This window comes from Apis laboriosa, unplaced genomic scaffold (genome assembly GCF_014066325.1).
Source record: "Apis laboriosa isolate Shangri-la unplaced genomic scaffold, ASM1406632v1 scaffold104_cov149, whole genome shotgun sequence".
In the NCBI taxonomy this organism is placed as follows: Eukaryota; Metazoa; Arthropoda; class Insecta; order Hymenoptera; family Apidae; genus Apis; species Apis laboriosa.
The window spans coordinates 2,724,968-2,732,380 of NW_025220694.1; positions in this window are offsets into that span (position 1 = coordinate 2,724,968).

A 7,413-nucleotide genomic window follows, 5' to 3' on the forward strand; every position below is an offset into this window, starting at 1 on the left:
TTCAAATTTTTTTTTAATATATTATATTTTAATTATGAAATATGATATCATTTTTTCACAAAATTGATTTATTTTATTTAATTTTTTAATTTTTTTTGCATTATAATGGCTATATTTCATTAAAAAGTATTATCATTTTTGAATCATTTCTGAATTATTAATGTAAATTTACAAAATTGTTATTTTTTATTATTTTTTTTTTTTATCTTTCTATGTACAAAAAGTACCAATGATTCTGCCATTATTCGAATGTAGTGCATTTATTTGAATATATTTTATTTAGAACTGCATTTATATGAACTCAAGAAATAACTGATTCGTATAATCGGGTAAATTATTAATAATAAAAGTGTATCGATTATCTTTTTAATTTTTCATTTAAATAATCAGAATTGTTTAAGTAAATAAATTATTCAAGTAAATATATACAGCTTTTTTTTTAAAGTTGTATATACATTCTTATTTATCTTTGTTTTTTATTAACAAATATTCATATAATAAATAGAGTTCTACTATTAATCATTTGCACTGTTTATGTATGTAACAAATTATATTACAATGTTCAATTATGTTGAACGAATAAAACTGTAATGTTAATATATATTGTTATGATGAATTGATTTTTTTCATGAACAATTAGTTGCAAGATTTATGATCAATGTATTCAAGAAAAATTCCTCGCAAGAATTTCAATTATTATCGAGTATTAATCTTTATTAAACTTGAAATGAAGAATTTAAAATAATTGCAGAAGAATATTGTTTTTGAAAATAATATTTATGTGACATTTGCAATTGTATATTTTTTAAAAACTTTTTATATATTTTATATATTTTTTAAGATACTTCAATCTAGTTAAAGTAATATAATGCTGATTCCAGGTATGATATGCTCCAGCCATGACATTCTCAAAGCAATTAGACATAAACAAAATTTTAATAATTTTAATTTATTTTTCAAAATATTCAATAATTGTAATATTAAATCACCAAGATTATATGAAGTGCAGATCAATTCTAGCAATCAAATAAATATTATTCAATCATTTTAAATAAAATTATTATTTAAAATAACTTTAACAATTTATTTTCGTAATCCATTAATGTCAATTAACGGTATACAACATCACCATATCTTGATGAGACTTCTGGCAAAATCTATTATGTGCAACACTCACTTCAAGTTTAGTTAAAAACTTTCTTCCATCATTCAGAAGATGTCATTAATTATAGTTTCCTTACAGATCTTTCAAAAATTAGTATGAATTAAGAATTAAAATCCAATTGATCATCGAATTATTTCTCAACCGTTATTGAAAAATAACAGTTTCATATAATCACGTATCCATTTAAATATAATCCATTTATAAAAAAAAAAAAAAAATATCTCATTTTTCATCCATCCAAGAAGAAAATTCTTTTTTGAAAAAATATTTCAATTCACTTATATATTTATTTAAATGGTATTCCATCATTCATTCAGCTAGTCGCAGTCACGAATAATATTCATGAGATTTTTTTGAGTTTATATTTTGTATATCAAAACAAATTCAAAAGTTGATATGCAAAAATGTTGGTTGAGACTTATTTATTAAGATATAATCAATTTAAATTTGTTATATGAACCAAAAAAAAAAAAGTCAGTGATAACGATGAAGTGACAAGTGAAATATCTATCTTTATCGTTTTATTTTTCGTTTTATCTTCACTTCATTTCAACATAAAATTACTAATATTAATACTTATTTACTAATTATTACTAATTAGTACTAATTACTCTACTCTACTCTCTTGTAGAGTACTAATTACTAATTACTAATACTTATAACTAATTAAATATTATTAAATATTATAATTTATTTATAATATTATATTATTATTATTTATAATATTATATTATATATTAATGATTGTAGTGAATTATGAATAATGTATATTATTATATAAATATTAATAATAATAATAATATATTATTATATAAATTCATTATTTATAATAATGAATATTATTAATGAATATAATGATTAAATATTATATATTATATTATTATTATTAATATTATATTATATACTATATTATACTATATTAATAAATAATTTCAGTTAATTAATATTTCTATATAGCAATTTTTAAAATCGATCTTCCAATATCTCATAAATATTCATTAATACTTTATACAGTATTTTATCGCTCCTTGAATAAGAAAAGCATCAACAAGAATATTAAAATAAAAAATAATATAATTATATTGAATTAATATATATTGAAATATATAATAAAGTAATCGAGTAATTTGTGTCTTATTTAATTATAAATTTAAAAATATGGCATTTAATTTAGATAACTTTATATTTGTATGTATCAACATCATATTTGTATGTATCAATATCAATTTTTCATTCAATTTAGAATTTCGAAACTTGTTCTAAATATTTATAACACCTTGTATGAGTTGGTTAAGTGAGAGATTTTCGTCATTGCGGTACACCGCAATTTTTGACCTCTAATTTTATGGTTTTTTTACGGCAGAACTAGCATGAAGAGGTTTGACTCTCTTGACCAGAATGGTGCACGATGAAATATCTTTTGCATATATTTACGTACAATTATCTCATCAGTTATACTACAGACCGATTATTTTTTTCTCGCATCGTGTGAAAAAAAACATTCTTGTTTCCTTCTCTTTTATTCATCTTCCGATGATCAATTTGTTTTCAACTATTTTGTTATTTGAAAATATTCAAATAATTGCTTGTTTTTGATAGAATATAACTTATTCACCGCTAATATTTTCTATAATTTCATTATTTATAATAAAATATTTATTTATTTTATATATAAATATTATAAATAATATATAATATATAAATTTTAATTTTTTTTAATATATAATATATAAATTTTATAAATAAAATTTTTATTTTATTTATAAAATATTTTTCCATTAAATTGATGTAATAATAATAATGTCCGTCATGTTTTTTTAGAATCTTAATATATCTTATATTTATAGAATCTTATTAATAATTTTATATATGTCTTATAATATATTTATAATTTATTTAATTATATATTTATCATTTTGTTCTTTGGTCTTCTGCCATCTTTAGATATTGATATGTATAATATATAGATATTAGAAATTTTTGACTTTTGTTAATCTATTTATCCGTTGTTGTGGATATTGAATCAATCACAATCCTTTTATCAGAAAACATTTCTTATCAAATGTGAAATCAATTCTTTTTGAAATATAATTATATATATATAATTATATTTGATTGATAATTATAATAATTGATTGATTGATAATTAATAATTATATATATATATATATATATATATATATATATATAGTTATAATTATAATTGAGAAAAACTTTTATTATTAACTTATTTTTATTTATTAACTTATTTATTAACTTATTTTATTTATTAACTTAAAAATTATAAAATGTTTAACTTTTAATTTGTTATTCTATTATAAAATATATTCTGATATAAAATTATATTCAAAAAATGAAAAAAAATAATAAAAATTTCAAAGTTCAAACATTCAAAGAAATTTTTCATCAAAAAAAAAAATTGTAATTGGTTATATTTAGATGATTAATTTAATATTATCGATGTAATTATAATTTAAATTTTTATTTACTTATTTATCTTTTAACTAAAAATCTTAATTTATACCAATGTTATTCTATTTCTTATTATTATACTATCAATATTAGTTGTTATTATATATAGTAAATTGCAAGTTTATGATAATTTAAATACTTCTTCACTATAAAACTTTTATACTAAAAAATTTTTATATTAAAAAACTCAATTACGTATATGTTCATTTTTCCTTTTTTTTTGAATAATTTTCCATTAAAAAATTTTTGCAATGTACAAAAAAAAAATAAAAAAGATGAGATTTTGATAAATGGATGGATAAAATAATTTCATTTAAGATATATTTAATTAATTTTTGTTACATCAGATCTATATATATTAAAAATATACTATACATATATGATCATATTTTGTTAGAATATAAAAAAAAAATGTTTTTCTGTATATAAATAATTGATAAACTTTTAATTGGTTTCAACACAGTACTTTTTATTGTTATATTTAGACGATAAAAGTTATTAATAAAATTTTTTAGTAATTTTAATTTTTTTTAATTTTAGAGATAAGATCTTTTTTAAATTACACAATCTAATATATTTATATGATCCAATCTAATCTAAACAGTAGAATTTTCATTATTATTATATAGTCCATTATCTAATATTCGAATTATATTATATATAATTTTTTATTAACCGAATATTCTATCTGATACATTCTATTATACACTATCTCTATTTGCGATAATGTAAACAAACGTTTTTTATATCATTGTCTCAATTTCATTCAAAATAAGTTTCATCAAAATAAGTCTATTATTTTTTTCAAAATATGAATAATTATGAATATGAATATGAATAATCTAAGAAAAATTTATGTTCTATTATCGAAACGATTTTATTTGTCTATTAATTTAAATAATAAAATAATTTTACTATTTATATATATATATTACTATACATAATACAACTTACTATGTATAATATACATTACATATTATATATATAATCTACAAAGATAAGTTAAATAAATTGCATTCATTTTAAAAAAATAAAGAAGTATTCATATTTGTATTTAGTTTTATTTATTTGAAAATAGAATCTAAGTATCTATTACTTTTCTATACGTATTACTTTTCTATTAAAGTATTCAAAAAAATTTTTTGAAAGATTCATATGAAGTATTGAAAAATAAGACATATTGAGAATGAGTAAAAAAGCTTTAGTAAATATAGATCGAAAATTCAATCATTTAAAAGATATAATCTCTTTTTTTTATGTTAGTATCATTATTGATTTATTAGTAGTTTCGTTTTAGAATTTAAATTTTTAAATGTTTTTATTCAATTCTCATACATATTTCATAACAAAAGTATGTTAAATCTTTATCGATAAGTAACTTAACGAAACAAAATCTGCATGTTTGTCAAATAAAATGAAAATTTAGAATTTTTAAAAGATTTCACGACTTATAAAAGAACATGCCAAGCGTTTGTAAAAATAAAAGAATGAAGATGTGAAATATCTTTTAAATATTGAGGAGCAATAATATCATTCATGTAATAATTATGATGTTAATATAAAACAAAAAATGATTATTATCTTGAAAACTTAAGATTTCGATTAATGTTTTTTAAGACTTTTTTATTCAATATATTATATTGAATATAGTATATCCTATATATCATATAAATCTTGAATGGTTTTTTTTGAACACCCTATATATAATTTTTATGTTTATTGAGATTTTTTATCATATTGTGGTATCAGTTTTTCCATTACAACGTTGAAAAATTGTTATTCGCTTGCAATAACCATATTCGCGTCGCACGTTGAATTTCTTTATGGGAGCCATATCTTCTCTTTGAAAAGTCTTTTTTATTGGTTCTAAAACATGAAAGTCCCAAGAGAAAAGATTTGGATTATATAAGAAGTATTGCCATATTTTCCACTTGAATTTTTTAAAAAATCACAGTCTTCCAATTTAAATGTTATTTTCAACGGATGCTATGTTTCACGATTGATAAAAAATAAATAGTGATTACTATAAATACAATTTCAAAATAATAAAAAAGTATTGCCATCAAGTTTAATTTGCATCTTGTTTTGCAATACATCTTACTTTTTTTTTTATTATATAATAATAATTTAATATACAAAGTGCTCCATTTATCATTTTTTCTGTCCAAACTTTGACAGTGTTCTTTTAATAATATATTTTTCTAAGAAAAAAATATCATAATATATGCCATTGAAAGTATTATTAAAAAATTATAACAATAAAATGAAATATGAAATGATAAATAATATGCAATATTACTACAAATTATGATCAACAATATTTACATGTAGTAATTATCAACAAAATTCACAAATTTTTTTACAATTTCAATTTTATTTTAAAATATCCATCTATCATTTTTATCAATATAATACAAAGTAATAATAGAAAATTAAATTCAAAATTCTTTGAAATTTACTTTAATTTTGATTTTTTTTATTTTAAGGAACAAGGTGAACATTTGAAATGAAATTGTAGTTGAAATTGTAGAAGTATTACAATATATTCTCACGACTATTACATGTAAATATTACTAATTTAGTCATTACTAATTACTAATTTTACAAATACTAATATATGGAATTATATGGCATTATATGGAAAACTGAAAATCATAATAATATAAATTCAATAGATAGAAAATAAAACTGTCTTCTAATTTCACATTATTTTGATTACATTTTTTGATCACATTTTTGATTACATATTCATTTATCCTGAATAGATTAAGGTCGATTTATTATAGAAACCATGGAACATCATGAAAAATGCAACATCGTTTTCGATTTGATATAAATAGAAACGAGCAAATGTTTATCTTTCGTGCTATCTATGTGCAGAATAAATATTTGAAATTTTTTACAAAGTTTCTATACAAATTTACTACCCATCTTCCATTATTCTTTCCCTTATCCCATGATGCGATGCTTGAACTATAGGAGATTTCTAGATTTTTTATCAAGATCTTCGCTATTAAATGGACAAACGATTCCATTCTTTTTTCTGATCGCCTTTGTTAAATCAATATCTACTTTATCCAATTCACTTTCGATATATTGCTTTACGAATTTAAATATTTATTATTGTTATTTGTTTATAGTTTTTTCTTTCGTCTTGAAGTTAGAAACTATAGTATGAAATTTTGTGTTTTTATTAGGATTGAAAATTTAAAAAATAAACTTTAAATATGTTTTGTTATTTAATAAATGTTATTTAATAAATGGATTACAATGGATTCTACTTTTTCATGCCTTTACGTATAGAATAAATCTGACAAAGAAGTTTTAGAATGAGATCGTAAAAACTATAAAATTTTCGAATTTTCAATTATTTTGATTATATATTTTATATTTATATAAAATACATCAACTGTTATTTTTCATTTGTTTTTCAATTAAAAAATTAATTATACATAAAATAAAAATTATATCCGAAAATATTCTCGAAAATTTTTTACATTATTTTTTAAATTACAAATTATTGACATTTTATCAAAAAATAACTTTTTCGAAATATAATGCATTATATAATGTTCAGAGATTATGTTTATGTTTTGATGAAATATTTTGATCAATATCATATGGTTATTGAAAAAACAAGTGAATTATCATTCTTTGACTTTTAGGTTAGATAATTCAATTTTTTATGAAATGGACGATTTATTATAATAAATTTATATATCTATATATCTATTATATATATATATATATATATATATATATATATATATATATAT